The 17,553-nt window shown below is 35.4% G+C and overlaps 1 long non-coding RNA gene across 1 annotated transcript; it reads right to left on the bottom strand.

Annotated features, from left to right (window-relative positions):
• Positions 1-11,508: 11,508 nt before the first annotated feature.
• On the bottom strand, positions 11,509-15,814 carry LOC147406185 (uncharacterized). The gene is made up of 4 exons (XR_015176346.1): positions 15,575-15,814; positions 14,266-15,240; positions 14,013-14,155; positions 11,509-12,108 (listed from the first exon to the last, which is right to left on the bottom strand). It is a non-coding gene; the product is annotated as an uncharacterized LOC147406185 (long non-coding RNA).
• Positions 15,815-17,553: the final 1,739 nt, after the last annotated feature.

A 17,553-nucleotide genomic window follows, 5' to 3' on the forward strand; every position in this document is an offset into this window, starting at 1 on the left:
ATGTTACGCAAAAGTCTGTCAAGAGAAGAGCAATAGCAGAATACTTGGCTGATCACCCAGTAACAGAAGGAACAAGACCTATTGATCAATTCCCAGATGAAAATATCCTGAACCTTGAAGAAGAATTGCGAGATAAAGTATGGCGGTTATACTTTGATGGAGCGGCGAATCAGAACGGGTACGGAATAGGGGCAGTCTTATTCTCTCCTGAAAGATGTCACATTCCGATTGCTATTAAGTTAGCTTTCTCTAATACTAATAATACAGCTGAATACAAAGCATGCATTGACGGGCTCGAGGCTGCTTTGAATCTGGGTATCACAGAAATTGAAGTATTTGGAGATTCAGCCTTGGTTATACATCAGTCGTTGGAAGAATGGAAAACTAAGGATGTGAAACTGAAGCCCTATCACGAGTATCTGTTAAATTTAGTAAGGAAGTTCAAAGCCATCTTGTTCCAACATCTTTCAAGGGAAGATAATAGATTTGTTGATGCTCTGGCTACTCTTTCTTCGATGATCCATTTGCCTTCAGGCATGGAACTAAAGCCTATCACAGTCGAAATCAAAGATAAACCTGCATATTGCCATCAGGTCGACATTGCTGCTCGACTCCCTGACGGAAAGCCATGGTACACTGACATCCAGAAAGTATTGGAAAAACAAGAATTTCCAGTTGAAGCATCAAGGAAAGAACGGCAAACCTTACAGAAATTCGCATCCCAGTTCATCCTGTGCGCAGGAAACTTATATAAGAGGTCTTATGATGGAATTCATTTGTCATGTGTTGACGAAAATCAAGCTGAACAGTTAATGGAAGAGTTGCATTCCGGAGACTGTGGACTGCATATGAGTGGAAAAATGTTAGCCAAACGAATCATGAGACAGGGGTATTATTGGCCAACAATGGAAACAGACTGTCATAACCTGGTCAAGACTTGCCATAAATGTCAAGTACATGCTAACCTCATACATGTACCTCCATCTCAGTTAGCTGGTTTGACTTCGCCATGGCCATTTTCTGTCTGGGGTATCGACATAATTGGCAAAATCACACCTAAAGCATCGAATGGACATGAGTGCATTCTCGTGGCTATTGATTATTTTACAAAATGGGTAGAGGCTACTTCATATGCTGTTCTCACTGCATCCAAAGTTGCCAAGTTCGTCGAAACACATATTATCAGTCGATATGGGATACCTTCTGAACTGATCTCTGAAAACAGGTCACATTTCAAAGCTGAATTTATTTCCCTGTGTTCAAAGTTCAAAATCCGACACCACAAATCATCACCCTACCGTCCCTAGACTAACGGAGTAGTTGAAGCAGCCAATAAGAATCTCAAGACAATCATCAGGAAGATGTGTCAATCTCATAGGGATTGGTCTGAAAAATTACCATTTGCGCTTTGGGCATACCGTACCTCGATACGATCTTCCACCGGAGCCACCCCTTATTCACTAGTGTACGGAATGGAAGTTGTCTTGCCAGTTGAAATGGAAATCCCATCCCTCAGAATTCTAATGGAAAGTCAGTTATCCGAAGCAGACTGGATTCGTCATCGGTACGAAGAGTTGAACTTAATAGATGAAAAATGGCTTAAAGCATTGTACCACGTGCAAGCCTATCAGAGAAGAGTCGCTCGGGCATTTGATAAAAGAGTTAAAGTTCGCGACTTACATGCGGGAGACCTCATACTTAAAGAAAATCGAGCACCCATCTTCGATCCTAGAGGCAAATTCAAGCCCAATTGGGGAGGTCCTTTCATTGTCAAAGAAGTACTACTTGGGAAAACTGTCAAACTCCAAGATCACGATGGCATCGAATTACCAGAACAGACAAACCTTGACCAGATCAAGCGGTATTACATTTGAGGAGGCCATCTTTGGTCGAACCAATTCTCCTGTCACCCAATTAAATATCTCCTTTCTCAGCCCCTTGCAGCCATTTAAAAAAAAAAAAAACTTTCTTCTTTCTCAGCCCGTTCACTTAACCTAGGGGATGGAAATGTTCGAACTACGTTTTGGTCTGATCCCAAAATTTTGGGGCACGTAGGCAACCTGAGAAGTTACTTCAGGCCCGACCAGTTCAAAAAATAAAAAAAATATATGTTCTCTCGTAAAGAAAAAATTGTCAAAATGGGGAAGGAAAAGAAAACTATTTTAAAGGAATGCCACATAAGGGGCATTTGGGTTCTCGAGCCTCAAATCTCCTTTCTTTCTTAGCCTATTCCTAAGCCCACCTATGAAAGTCCTCCTAAGTACCGTATGAAAAGGTCGAGGAAAATAGCAAGCGTGATCAGACAGTAACTCCAGAACTCAAAAAAAAAAAAAAAGATAGTCTACTAGGTTGAAAACCCGAAAGGGCGGCTTAGGCAAAAATTAAGGCAAGCTCGCAAGGTTGAAAATCTGGAAGGACGACCTTGGCAACAATCAGAACAAAGAAAAAGAAAATTATTAGCTTGCTAGATCGAAAACCTGAAAAGGTGGTCTAGGCAAAAGTTAGAGCATGCTCGCTAGATTGAAAACCTGAACATGCAACTAGGCAAAAGATAGAGCAATCAAAAAAAAATCTCTGTCGAATCGAGAATCTGAAAACACGAGCCGAGTGAGAGCATCAGAAATCTGAAATGACCAAGCTTCATTACCCAGTTTAAGACAAGCAAAGACTTAGAAGCCACATGTATCTCCTCCACGACTGATCTGGAAAAGTTTACTTTTCTAAGTGAACCAAAGGGGAAAGAACGTGATCTCCAAGATGAATCTCAAAAGTGAATATTTGTTCCCAACAGATGAGCTTGACTCATAATCTTCAATAAAATCGAAATTAAAAGTGAATCCTTATTACACTTGCGGTAATCTAAGACTTCAAATTTTCATATTTAGGGGCACCTCTCCTTTTGTTTGGAAGAGTATTTATTTTCCCCTTACAGTACGGGCACGTCATTTCAAAATATGTTCAATTATCCCCAGTGTAATGTCTTATCAAATTAGGGGCATTTTTCTTAAGCCTGATCAATTCCAACCCCAAAGGATAAGGAAAATCTGAAATTAAAGTTTACTCTTTTGATAGCATTTTTTGAAAACCCCTGAGATTCAAATGTTGACCTGACCATCTAAAAAAAAAATAATTCCTGTGGAGTGAGATTTTTACTCCAATATTTTACTCAGACCTACTCAGATTTTTGCTCAGACCTGCCGAGATTCTTTCTCGGATTTTGCTCAGACACCGCCAAGGGTTTTCTCGGATTTTGCTCAGATACCGCCGAGGGTTTTCTCAGATTTGCTCAGATGCCGCCGAGGGTCATCTCGGATTTTACTCAGACCTACTCAGATTTTGCTCAGACCCGCCGAGATTCATCTTGAATTTTACTCAGACCTACTCAGATTTTGCTCAAACCCGCCGAGATTTGTCTCGAATTTGCTCAGATACCGCCTAGGGTCATCTTGGAATTTACTCAGACTTACTCAGATTTTGCTCAGACCCGTCGAGATTTCTCTCGGATTTGCTCAGATGCCGCCGAGGGTCATCTCGGATTTTACTCAGACCTATTCAGATTTTGCTCAGACCCGCAGAGATTCATCTCGGATTTGCTCAGATGCCGCCGAGGGTCATCTCGGATTTTACTCAGACCTACTCGGATTTTACTTAGACCTACTCAGATTTTGCTCAGACCCGCCGAGATTCATCTCAAATTTGCTCAGATGCCGCCGAGGGTCATCTCGGATTTTACTCAGACCTACTCAGATTTTGCTCAAACCCGCCGAGATTCATCTCGGATTTGCTCAGATATCGCCGAGGGTCATCTCGGAATTTACTCAGATTTTGCTCAGACCCGTCGAGATTCGTCTCGGATTTGCTCAGATACCGCCAAGGGTCATCTCGAAATTTACTCAGATTTTGCTCAGACCTGCCGAGATTATTTCTCAGATTTTGCTTAGATACTGCCGAGGGTCATCTCAGATTTCACTCAGATCTACTTATATTTTACTCAGACCTGCTCAGTTTATTCTTAGATTTTACTCAGTTTTATCTGACTTTCTGCAAAAACATGTTGCACGGATTTTATGTTGACCTTACACAGTTTGTTATCCTCTCAGCATGAATGTGCAGAATGGAGATGCGCATTTTCAAAATCATCACTACACAACGGCACACACGTGCACCCACATTGCATTTGCATTAGTCAAGGAGAATTTTTTTTCAAAATTCAAGGATCTGACATTTTTCCAAGAAGAGGTTATTCTCAAGGATCTTGACACTTTGACAAATTGCCAAATCAGGCTGCAAAATGGACTGTCACTAGCTTTGGCATTCGGATGTCGCACTATCTACCACAATAGATTGGACATCTAGTTTGCTTCCACCCTCTACCAAAGAGGGGCATCTATAGACACCCCATTATTGCATCTGCCTAATTCGACAATTCGTCACCCGATTTTGGTGGATTCCTAATGATGAATATAAAAGAACTCGAAGGCTTGTGAGTACTGCTTGATTCCTTATGTTTCTAGTTTCTTTTCATCCTCCCTACTCGTCACGACTTGACCTAGAAATTTACGCACGCTTAGGATCGCTATATCTTACATCCGACTTACCAAGTACGTACGCATAGGTTCGCTACAGAGTTCGATAATTTAGAGACCTCGCTACGCTAGGAAAATATGAATTTGAGATTTAGAAATAAACACACAGGGACTGAAAGAAATCTCACGCTGAAATTCCTAAAAATCTGTAAAAATCACAAAACTGACGAAAATACCCTTCATAAATTTTTGATGTCCGAAAAGTCTCGAAAATACCTCCATTGCACTCAGAACGTGATTTCGAGTCTAACAAGACCCAAATCGATGAAAATAGAGAAATTTATAAAAATTTGTGAAAAAAATCATCAAAATGACGAAAATACCCCTCATATACCTCGGACCTTCGAAAAATCTCGAAAGTACCTCCATTGCACTCAAAATGTGATTTCGAATCTTACGAGACCCAAATCGATGAAAATAGAGAAGTTCGAGAAAAATCTGTAAAAATCGTCAAAAGACCAAAATACCCTTCAATATCCAACTCTACAATTTAGAGATCCTGATCCCTAGGACGATGTAATAAAAATTGAAATCCAATCTAAAATAAAAAAAAATTCAAATTAAAAATTAAACAATTCAAATTTAAAAAAAAAATCCAAATAATTAAAATTAAAATTAAATCAAACAAACAATTAAAATCGAACAATTAAATCCAATCAAAATTTTTTCAAATTAAAAATAATAATAATAATAATAATAATAAATATTTCAACCCGTTCAAAATTTAAAATTAAATTCAAATTAAAAAATTAAAACTCAAATTAAAATCAAATCGAAAATCACCCAACCAATTAAAATGTAAAAATAAAATTATAATCGAATGATTAACCAATCAAAAAATTATATCAAATTAACCAACAACCAAATTTAATATCAAAATTCAAAATTTAAAATCAATACAAATTCAAATGTAATTTAAAATATCAAATTAAATTTCAAATCAAAACATCGACTAAAATAAAATAAAATAAAATTTCGAAATCAACTAATTGGAAACAAAATCAATTCATTAACTTAACCAATCACGAATCATTGACGGAGAATTACCATAGTACGAGTAGCGTAGGAACCCCCTCTCTCATTCTTTTAAAAAAAATAAAAATAAAAAAAATAAAACAAAAATAAAAACACGTTTTTTCCTCTTCTTCCCCAACGCCTTCTTCTTCCCCACGTTCTTCCCCACTTCTTCTCCTTCGATAACCACCCATACAACTACCTACGCACTCCTTCTCCAAATCTCTCCATCACTCTCCACTCCATAACCTTCCTTCTCCAACTGCTGCCATGCCCCCACGTTGGACAGCAACTATATTCCATCTCCTCTTTCCCATCTATCCATAACAGCCCACACAGCTCTCTCTCTCTCTCACTCACACACACACACACACACACACACAGACCCACGTTTCATAGAGGAACCATTATAAAAGAGGGGAAGGAGAACAAAAGGGGGAAGACGTTTTGGGGAGAAGCAGCCATTAAAAGAAGGAAGAAAACGTTTTTAGCAACAGCCATTAAAAAAAAAAAAAAAAAAAAACAGCAGCATCAAAGGTCCCTCTTCTTTGTTCTTCAACCCACAGCCATTCCAACCTCCCTCTCTATCTCTCTCACGTTCTACCCCCCCCCCCCCCCCCCCCCCCCCAACAACCTCTTATTTTTGCTATCTTCTCCATCATCTCCATAAAAAAACAGCAAGTCTCCATATTGATGGTAGCCATTAAACCTGCAACAAGAGTGCTTCTCTTTAGGTTTACCACATCTCTACCTTTCTCATCTCCATTGAATCGTAATCTATTTTCAATGTCTCCTCACCCAAGCAGCCCATAATAGTCCTTAAAGGTCCATTAATGTCCTCCACAGCCATGCCATTAAACGTGCTCCACAGTTCTTCTCCATTAATGTCTTCCACAACCACACCATTCTCTACATCTTCTTCACCATTAAAAAGCAGCAGTCTCACCTCCATCATTGCTTCTTGAACGTCCCACAGTTCAGCCATCTTCAATCTCTGCCTTCTTCTCCAACTCGTCCCAACAGCAACACATGTTGCTTTTTCTTTGTTTCTCTCACAGCCAGTTAACAGCCACAACATTAGCAACATCAACGGCACTTTGTTTTTCATTTTTCCTCATATAGCCAACAATCACAATCAACCGCACGATACAACTCACAAGTTGTTTCGAGATTTTTTTGGAAGGAGTTCAAACATCCGAAGTTATTCAATGAAGGTAAGTTTTTATTCTTTTTATTATTATTATTATTATTTTTTTTTTCCTTGATTGTTTTTTATTTTTTTTATTTTTGCACCTAATTCGATTAGCCGATTTTTGAGATATACGTGATGCTAATGGTGATCTGTATGATTCCAAAATATTAATGGAACGATTCGCTCATTTTTTGTGATAAATTGAACGAATTAACTCATATATATATCAAATTGATGAATTGGCTCCTTGGGTGTTCATATTATCGAGTCAATTTATCGATTTATGATGTTATTGGGCCAACCCGCTAACATTGATATTAATCAACTCACTAATATGTGGATTAATTCATGAATTTTGGTACACGTGGAGGGTAAAGAAATCGATTTTTTTTATCAAGATTGGTGAGTTGACTCGCTAATTTTGGGGCCATTGAGAATGCGAATCGAATTTTTTAAAAATTAGACACGTGGGTTAAATCACCGATTAAATACACGTGATGATTCCAAAAAAAATTATGATTCTTATGATATAAAAATTGCGAGTTGACTCGCTGATTTTGGGGACATTGAGAATGCGAATCGAATTTTTTAAAAAATTAGGCACGTGAGTTAAATCACTGATTTAATACACGTGGCGATTCCAAAAAAATTAGGATTCTTATGATATAAAAATTGTGAGTCGACTCGCTGATTTTGGGACCATTGAGAATGCGAATCGAATTTTTTAAAAAATTAGGCACGTGGATTAAATCACCAATTTAATACACGTGGCGACTCAAAAAAAAATTAGGATTCTTTTGATTAACAAATTGCGAGTCGACTCACTGATTTTTGGAACATTGAAAATTTGAATCGATTTTATTTTAAAATTAAGCACGTGGTTAACTCACCGATTTAATACACGTGGAAACTCAAAATTTGTGAGTTAACCCACTGAATTTAATGCACGTAATGGTTCAAAAATCGAATCTCTTTGATAAAATATTGTCAATGAGCCAACTCACTAATCTTATATACGCGGTATTGAAAATCGATTTCGTATTGTTCAAAATATGATCGAATTGATCCATTAATTTTTGGTGTCATGTATGCCTCATTAAATCATGTAATTATTTTAACCGTAGGATTTGTTTAGTAAATCCGATGCAATTTGATGATAATTGGACCTTAGTTTGACTTTTAATCTTTAAATGTTGACAATAGGATAATTTTGGATCGCAATAGAGACTGATCATCTTGATCAGGCGGATTCGGTGCCTAACACCTTCCAAAATCTATAACTGACCCCTTATCCATCTCTCTGATCCACGGACCGACCCATATCCATTTGGAGTTAATTTTGGTTCCTAAACCTAAATTAGGTGGTGACTCCCTATTCTTTTAAAATCTCCGAGATATATAGATCGGACCCCTAATCCGCTATTCTGCGGACGGCCGTGGGGATCGAGGCGATTTCACATCTCATATTATTTTTGCATACCCATACCTTGTCCCTAATCCAAGCCAATTCTACTTACTTCCTGATCCAATCTGAACCTATATCCATTCTCCAACCTAACCCAAGTCCAAAACCTAAGTCCATTTTCTAAGTCCAAACCCAAGTCCATATCCTAAATCCAAAACCAAGTCCATTCTAAGCCCAACACCTAGTCCATTCTAACTCCATTCTCTCACACCTCCCAAAATATGACACATGTTAATCTCTCATAAGCCCTCAATACCCAATACATTATCTAATTAGAAAGTCAACTCTTCCTTGTGAAAATCCAAGAATGCCCTTTCCAAAAAGGTTAGTCAAATCAAAAAGATATTTTGGATCTTTGGTAATAATCTATAAAGTTGAGAGAATTTTCAATCATACCCTCAAAAGGTGGGAAGCTTCAAGTACATACATGAAATTCTCCCATTGGTCATTTCAAAAATATACTTCCACCATTTTTTATGAGTTATTTACAAATGAACTAAGGTCTACTTTTCACCTATCACTTTACTTTTACACATTTCATTCTCCTATTTACCTCCAAAAAGTACTTTTATTCTCCCATTGGTCCATTTCAAAAATATACTTCCACCCTTACTTTATGTGTTATTTACAAATGAACCAAGGTCTACTTTTTACCTACCACTCCACCTTTACACATGTCACTCCCTTATTCACCCTCCCAAAAGTACTTTTGTTCTCTCACCTCTATTTATCAAAAAATCAAAGACCAAAGAATACTTTTAGGATTTCTTCACAAATGTCATCTTTACCATCATACAAATAAAAAAAATAAAAATAAAAACATAAATCTCATGTCCATTCTTTTAATTTTTAGGATTGGACCACTTTTTCCCCAAAAGTTCTTCAAAAACTCTATAAATACCCTCATTTTATAAGAACAATTCATGCTCTCAATCCCCCAAAAGTCCCCCAAAAACTCTATCAAAATCTCTACTCATCTCTCAACCCTCAACTACATCCTTCAACTCTCAAGTTCATTTCTCAAGCTCAAGATTCATTCAAGACTTCCAAGGGGACAAGGTGGGATAATAGTGGTTTATTTATTTTTTAACTTGCATCTTCTTTTTCTATCCCTCTTTTTTTTTTTTTAAACCTTTAGGATGTGATGGAAAACCCTCCTTCATTTCAAATAGATTGAACCTCAACCTTTGGCATGGAATGCTTGAGGCGGTTTGGTCGAAATGATGGAGGTTGAAGTCTTTTTAACCCATTCTCATACATACATCATAATGTACACTATGCACACACATCACACATGTTTGGCTATGATGAAGAAATGTGCAACTCTCTTGCTGGGGTTAAAACACTAAGTTTCTAGCTAAACATGCATGCATAAAGGTTATAGATCTAAGAGAACTCCATTCATGGAACTTCTCTAAAATCCTAAACCAACATCCCAACTCATGCAAATGTGTATTGACTCCATAGAATATCTTTTCCCATAAGATATTTCTTATGTCAACACCAACATCAAATCTTCTTTCAAAGAGGTACATACACACCATGTGCACCCACCAATTCCATGCATCCCATGCATTTTAATTGTTATGCTAATCTTTTTTTTTAAATGGACAAATCTAAAGATAACCACCTTAGGTGAAGAGAATGGGGTGCTTAACACCTTCCCCATTCTCTAACCGAATTTTCTTACCTAGATCTTAGGTAGACCATACATTTTTCATGATTGAGAGTCACTATAATGGTATGAAAAAATTATTTTCAGAAGAATCTATTCGAGTGACCATTCACACTCATTTCCAAAAAAGAATGGTGGCTACTCCAAACAACGTAGCATTGAGGTTCAAGGATGAACATTCTCATGTCTACACCAAGGCTATGATATGTTCATGGGAGATAAAGAATATAACCTAAAACTATAAACTACGTACTGCTTTCCAGCTAAATGTGAGGGAACAAAGTACCCTGATCAAGTAAGTTGAGCATGAGATAAAAGAGAATCCCAACAAGATGCAATAACTGAATTACTGTAAAACTAGAAGGTTCATCCAAAACTCTATCATTTCCAAGATTCCCATGATATTTCCCTTTCTGGAATTTATGGCTGGAACCTTTAAAATTTTTGTTCAACCAACCCATAATGTGGAAGCCATCTGCTCATGGTCTGACAAATTTTTTCTTACACATACATTATCCATTTAAGAAAGAGAAACATCAAATACAAAAGCAAAAGTGTCACATTCATGGGAGCCCAAAAGTGTGAAATGAGAACACAAATTGAGGAAGTGGATAGTGGATGTGTGTTTAATAAGAGCCCAAAGTTCAAAGTGGATTGTGGTACCCAATTGAGAAAGGGTTACCAAGAACTAGGTTATACAATGTTTGTGAGTGGGTTTAAAGGATTTGGTTAGTAAGGACGAGATTCCTAAAATATCTTGCTCAAGCTTGCATCTCCCTTGAGTCAGACTTTTATACAATTTTTTTTGAAAGGTCAGTAGAGTTAAGGCAGACCTAGACTAGCATAAGAAGGGGTTCAAGGGATTTGAACTAAAGACCTTGGGAACAACCTCCACTAGATCTTACCACTAAGCTATATGAGGAATGAATAACTAATCCTAAAGAGATCTTGTAGAGAGGTTTAGTGTTTGTATAGAATATTATAGCTTTTGTTGATCCCTTTCAACAAGTAATCATCCTTATCTGAATTGTTTTTGTATTGGTTGCATTAGTTTTTTCCTGGGTCTAAAATGAGGATGAAAATGGTATGCAACTATTTTAGTGGCGAGAGTGACACATTCACACTCTGCTATGCTGTGTGCAATAACAGTTTCACACTATTTATTTTGACAACAACGCCTTATCCTAAAGATCCAGGTTGGCTAAAACCAATCCTGATATTCTATTTCACTCTGTCTAGAGCCAAAGTCTTCTGGTTATTTTGACATAATGCTTTCAAAACATGTTTTTCAAGAACAATAACAATAACAATAAGGGTATGTTTGACTGCACATGGAAATTCATTTTCCATGGAATTTGAAATCCATGGAAAAATGGTATGGAATTTGAATTTCCATAGAGAAAATTTCTCTCTGTTTGATTGCACATGGGAAAATGCATTCATTTTCCAAATCTATTGTTTGATTGCAAGTTGGAAAATTTAAATATTTTCCAATTTCACTGTTTATTATCATTTTAGTTATTAAATAAAATGGATCCTATACAATAAAAGTCTATCTAAAAAAACATACTTTCACTACAAAAATTACCATATATAACATTGATGTGGTATAAAATTTACAAGCATGATGAATTAGTCATACATCATGATTAATACAAAATAAGTATACCCAAAAAATATATGTAAGACATATCCCCCAAAAAATACAACATATAACCATTGCAAATCAGTATGATTTTTTGTATTATAATAAATACATCTCCCAAAAAAAATATGACATCTAACAGATCCTAAGTGTCATCTGACTTTCCTAAGCGCCTAAATAACCAATCCCTCTTCATGTCACTTGCCAAGCCAAGGAATATGTGTGCTGCTTCTTGACGCTCACCCAAGTAATCAATCGCTTCTAACATGATTTCTCGAGAGATATCAGGAACTTCATTGAGTTCCTTTTGCAATTTGGCTATGTTAGGTCTCTCCATTGCCGTTGCCATACGCATGGCTGCAGAGGCAAGTATGGAAATCATTGCATCATTAGATTCTTCAGAATTATGCTTTCGCTTTCTCTTAGACGAAGAATTTTCACGAGAAGGCACCGATGAAGATCCTGTTTGTTGTGTAGGTACGTCACCTTGTCCAATTGCTTCTTGTACCTCATCGTCTATTTCATCAAGATCTAGTACAAAAAAAAATTAAAAAATACATTATATTGGTAAGTAGCCTTGGATCAGATCTGACCCTTATATTGGTAAGTAGCCCCTTTTGTAAAGTCATGTGAAGCTGACCCATATATGTGTTCATAGATCAGTTTGGTTCATGCCATATGGATCACAGGTTTGTTTGGGTTGAATAAGATCCAAAACCAGGTCTACCCATATCCAACTTATTCAAGTTTTAGAGAACAGTCATGACAAACAAATTGAATATTCATCTAAGGGTAGCGTTCAATGGCAAACTTTTTAGCAAACTTTTTGGCAAAACATTTTTCAAAACATGAGTTAGAGGTTTTGGAATGAGCTGATTTTTGGTGAGGATGATCTCTATGGTGAGGAGATCATCCTCGCCAAAAATCAGCCCATTCCAAACTTCTAACCCATGTTTACAAGCTGAAAAATTGTGGACTGTCCATTTTTTGTAAATTGTTTTTGATGGGGTTAGAAGTTTTGGAATGGGTTGATTTTTGGTGATGATGATCTCCTCACCGTAGAGATCATCCTCACCAAAAATCAGCCCATTCCAAAACCTCTAACTCATGTTTTGAAAAATGTTTTGCCAAAAAGTTAGCCATTGAACGCCCCCTTCATCTAATATTTCTTTGATGCATTAAATTGAATATCCAACTTATTTAAGAAGATTCTATATAGAAAAGAAGAAAAAAAAAACTATATATAACAACCATTAACATTGTAATTTGTATGCTAAAATAACGTTTGGAAAAAAATACCCATTATGATTCGTTGTTCTCACCTATTTTATTAATGTTAATTTCTCAAGAAAAAAAATCATGAAAATATTTTCCCAACAAACCAACCGACACTATAGATAAAAGAAAAAACATAAGTCATGAAGGCACACATATTTTACATGATTTATACACATTTGCTAGGATTAAAACCCATCAATCCCACGGTTAGGATTAAAAAAATAAAAATAAAATTCTCTAAACAAAAGTCTTTTTTTTTAGATAAGATGTTCAAACCATCAAATTTGGACTAACTTAGGTTCCAATAGAGTTTACAATCCACAAATTCCTTTATAGAAATCACTTTGGATGCTTCACTAAAATTGGTGTAATAAAATCACTATGAACAAAAGGGTGAAATACAACCAATTCCATAATAGAAATCAACAAGGATGCTTCACCAAAATTGGTGCAATAAAATTGCTATTAATAAATCTTACAACAAATACACACAATTCCAAACAAAAATTCAACCAAAAATATTCTACATAAATAAATCCTTCAAAGTTTCCCATAACTAACACTCTTCCAAATGTCAACTTCAACTAGGCAATTTCTCAAACATCTAACCTACATAAATGCTTCAAATTTTTTCACAAATGAACAAAGTAAACATTAATAAATCCTACAATAAACACATACAATTCCAAACAAAAATTCAACAAAAAAATATCCTACATATTAAATCCTTCAAAGTTTCCCATAACACTCTTCCAAATGTCAACTTCAACTAGGCAATTTCTCAAACATCTAACCTACATAAATGCTTCAAATTTTTTCACAAATGAACAAAGTAAACATTAATAAATCCTACAACAAACACATACAATTCCAAACAAAAATTCAACAAAAAAATATCCTACATATTAAATCCTTCAAAGTTTCCCATAACACTCTTCCAAATGTCAACTTCAACTAGGCAATTTCTCAAACATCTAACATACATAAATACTTCAAATTTTTTCACAAATGAACAAAATAAACCTTTTCAAATTCGAATCCTAACCTTCCACAACTCAAATCAGATTTTGATATAATACCAAATAAATTCCTTTCATTCTAAAAATGGATTTGAGGTTCCATCAAAGAATTCAAAATGTACATTAGAGAGAGCTTACCTTGTGATATGGAAGAGATTCTCTAGAGTTAGGGTTCTCTTCTAGATCCACTGAGAAGAACGATTAGAGGTTTCTCTTATGGTTCGATTGAAGAACCATGAACGGGGGTGAGAGCATGAGAGTCACAAAACAGATCGAAAGAGCTTTTTAATTTAAAAAAAAAAGAACAAAGAAACAAAGATTAGGTTACTTGGAGAGAGAGAGAGAGAGAGAGAGAGAGAGAAGAAGAAGAAGAAGAAGAAGAAGAACAAACCTGTGACGAACTTATGGAAGTTGCAGACGTTGGTGACGAGGGTTTCGTTGGTGAAGAAGGTTTCGTTGGTGAAGAGGGTTGGGTAATCTAATTAAACAAGAAGTCCATCTTGGATGGAACTCATTTCCTTGGGGTGAAGGTGGGATTTTAAAATCCAGCAAATGGTGGATTTTTAATGGGGTTGGAAAATAGATTTCCATGGAAAATGTTACAATCAAACACTTGACATTCTAATTTTCCATGGAAATTGAAATCCATGCCATTTTCCAAGCCTAATCAAACAGACCCTAATAGTAATAGTAAATAAATAAACTGATGAAGAAAACATCTCTTGAATTTAAACTGTTTTAAAATATTTTGAAATTGTTTACTTGAAAGTCATCTCAATTGATTTTTCTCGTAGTTTACTACCTATTAGGATTGCTCTTGCATTTCTACAAATGCTTCTATCCTAATTATATTTATCTATTTTTTTTATTATTATTGATGGGTTTGTCTGATTTGTGCTGGCATAATTAGACTTTATTAAAATTTTCTATGTTCAATTAGATTGATTTGATGGAAGATAAAACTAACATCTATGAGCCTAAAAAGATCTTACCACTAAGCTATTATGAAGCTTTGTTTGCTTTGCAAAACCACCACTTACAGTTTTAAGTTAGATAAGACCACCTTAAATTTTCTCTAGCCATAGTTCTTTTAACAAGGAACACACATAGCAGATGCGATCATTATCCTAATAAGAAAAAAATTCAGATTGACATCTCAACAATCTAATTTAACTGCACAACCACAAGAGTGAATAAAATAATACCTTGGCAAATAGAAACACTATATTGCTAGTTTCCATTAGCTGGTTCATAAGGTAAGGTGCATATTCCAACTCATGGACAACATCATTGCCAACACAATCAAAAGCCTCCCAGTGATTCCTATGCGGTGAGCCACACAAAGTCTTCAAATGCTCTCATTGAACTATATTGAATGCATTGTTAGCATTCCATGTTTGAGAAAAAAGAAAAAAAATGAGACAAGCCTTAAGATTTAAGTTATAATTATTTTTTTTTAAAGTAACAGAGTACCCAACACAAGAAATAAAGAGAGCAACATAAAAGACATTTTAACACATAATAATTCTAAAACCCAAGATTTTGTTTTTAATTGATAGAGAACCTAAACCAAAAAACTTTCAAATTGCTTACTATTTCTTTGCAGAATAATGGACATAAATGACTAAATTAGGGTGTTCCCTAAAGCCTTTCTCTTAAAAAATACCATGATTTTTAAAAATAAACTTTAGAATAATTACCTCAATGAAAAGAAGAACAAGGTGCATTTAACAAGCCTCCTTGTTGGATAGTGGCAGATCAGTTCTCCACAATTTCCTTGTACCTCACATGCTCCACCACTCAGCTTGTGTTTTCCATTTATCTATCAAAAGAAAATCCTCCCAATAAATAAAGGAACCAATATGGGTAACTTAACTGATATTTTTTTTATGAAAGAATATACACCTTTGAGATATTCATTTGATAACCTAGATTTCATTATCCACTCCTTACTTGGAATTGTTGACTTCGAAGGCATCTACAAGTTGACGATATAGTTTTATCGAATTTTCAACAAATCGGGAAAAAAATTGTATCTTGACATAATCTCTTAAAGTGACAAACTATATAAATTTGTAATTGGATGGAATTTGAATAATAATGAGTCCCAAAAATAGACCTAATCTAATCTAAACATGAGTAAGCAAAGACAGATAACAAAGGCGTATACCATACGCATACATCATACATGGGATATATATATATATATATATATATATATATATATAGCTTACATGGGAAGATAGATAACAACGCTGCCTTAGAGAGAAGCAAAGAATAAAGGTGAAGGGGGGTGGTAGTGGCCTAATTGGTGGTGGACCCCTTGGGAACAATGTTCAATTTCGTGGATGGTCAAGATCATACCATCCCAAATAACATTATCAAGACATGGTGGCACACATGCAGTATGAGAACCCAACAATTATGAGAGATTGATGATGAGAAGTGATATAATAGTGGAAAATATTTTAAAATCTCATCTTGAGCTGAGACAATCTTTCTATATATATTCCGAAACATTCTTGAAATATTCAAACGTTGTTAAAGGTCAATATTTTATTATGTGGATGAAACATTTTAAAATGGTACAAAACTTTATAAAGTATGGTAATAAATGTACCCCAACCCAACACTAACACTGGATACAGAGCAGGAAATGGTTTAATACAGTTCACAAATTGGTTCAGTCAGTCACTCGTTTGAGCAGATGATCATCATAACTGTCTTCTGGTACATTAACCCTCATCCTAACCAATTAATTAAAGCCTAATGAAATTGACTTCTCCACCATTGGATGCATCAGCATTCTTGACTAGAACCCACATGTCTCCTCCTTAGGTTCGACCTAAAACTCAAAACTCAAACAAGCGAATACATCTTGTAGATACAATCTGCTCATAGTAAGAGTTGTACAGGTTTAATATACTTTTACCTCAGACAAACTATATAAATTTGTAATTGGATGGGATTTGAATAATAATGAGTCCCAAATAGACCTAATCTGATCTTGCCTTGTCAAAAGGACGATGATTCACAATACACCAGATGCAAATTATTTTCACGTTGCAGCAATAAAGATGTAGATGTCAAGAGCTTGACATATATAGAAAGTGTCAGAATTGACTAACCCTAAAAAAATAGGATTTGTAGACTCAAAGTCTCAAACAATACTAAACAATGTGAAAAGTAAGAAATGTTTATGCAATAAAAAAGATAAATGAAATACGTAATAGCATATCTTACAACTTGTATCATATACCCATAGACAAAATACATATATGTATATTTATATATCTGCTTAAAGAAAAAAAAAATTGGAATAGGTAGAATGGAACTCATACTCTATGATAAATGTTAGTTACTATCTTGGAAGGAAAGAAAAATAGAAATTCGAAAAGGGTGCATAAAAGTCAGTTTAAGTGTCAAAATTTGACACGAATGCTTCACCCATTTAAAAGATCTTCCAAAAGAACTCACGGTATCAACTAAATATTAATATCTAACCGTCTCCTACTCTCCTCTTAATTTTTAACTTTGAGATCTCTAACTAGAAGCTACACATTTAAAATAGAAACCCAAAACACAGCTCTAATTTGTGTTTGGTTTCACATAAATTAAACAGTGCCTCTACTCTGGTAATAGTTGGCTACACATCTCACGACATAATACTTACTAAAGA

This window comes from Akebia trifoliata, chromosome 3 (genome assembly GCF_017979445.1).
Source record: "Akebia trifoliata isolate Shusen 1 chromosome 3, ASM1797944v1, whole genome shotgun sequence".
NCBI classification, from domain to species: Eukaryota; Viridiplantae; Streptophyta; class Magnoliopsida; order Ranunculales; family Lardizabalaceae; genus Akebia; species Akebia trifoliata.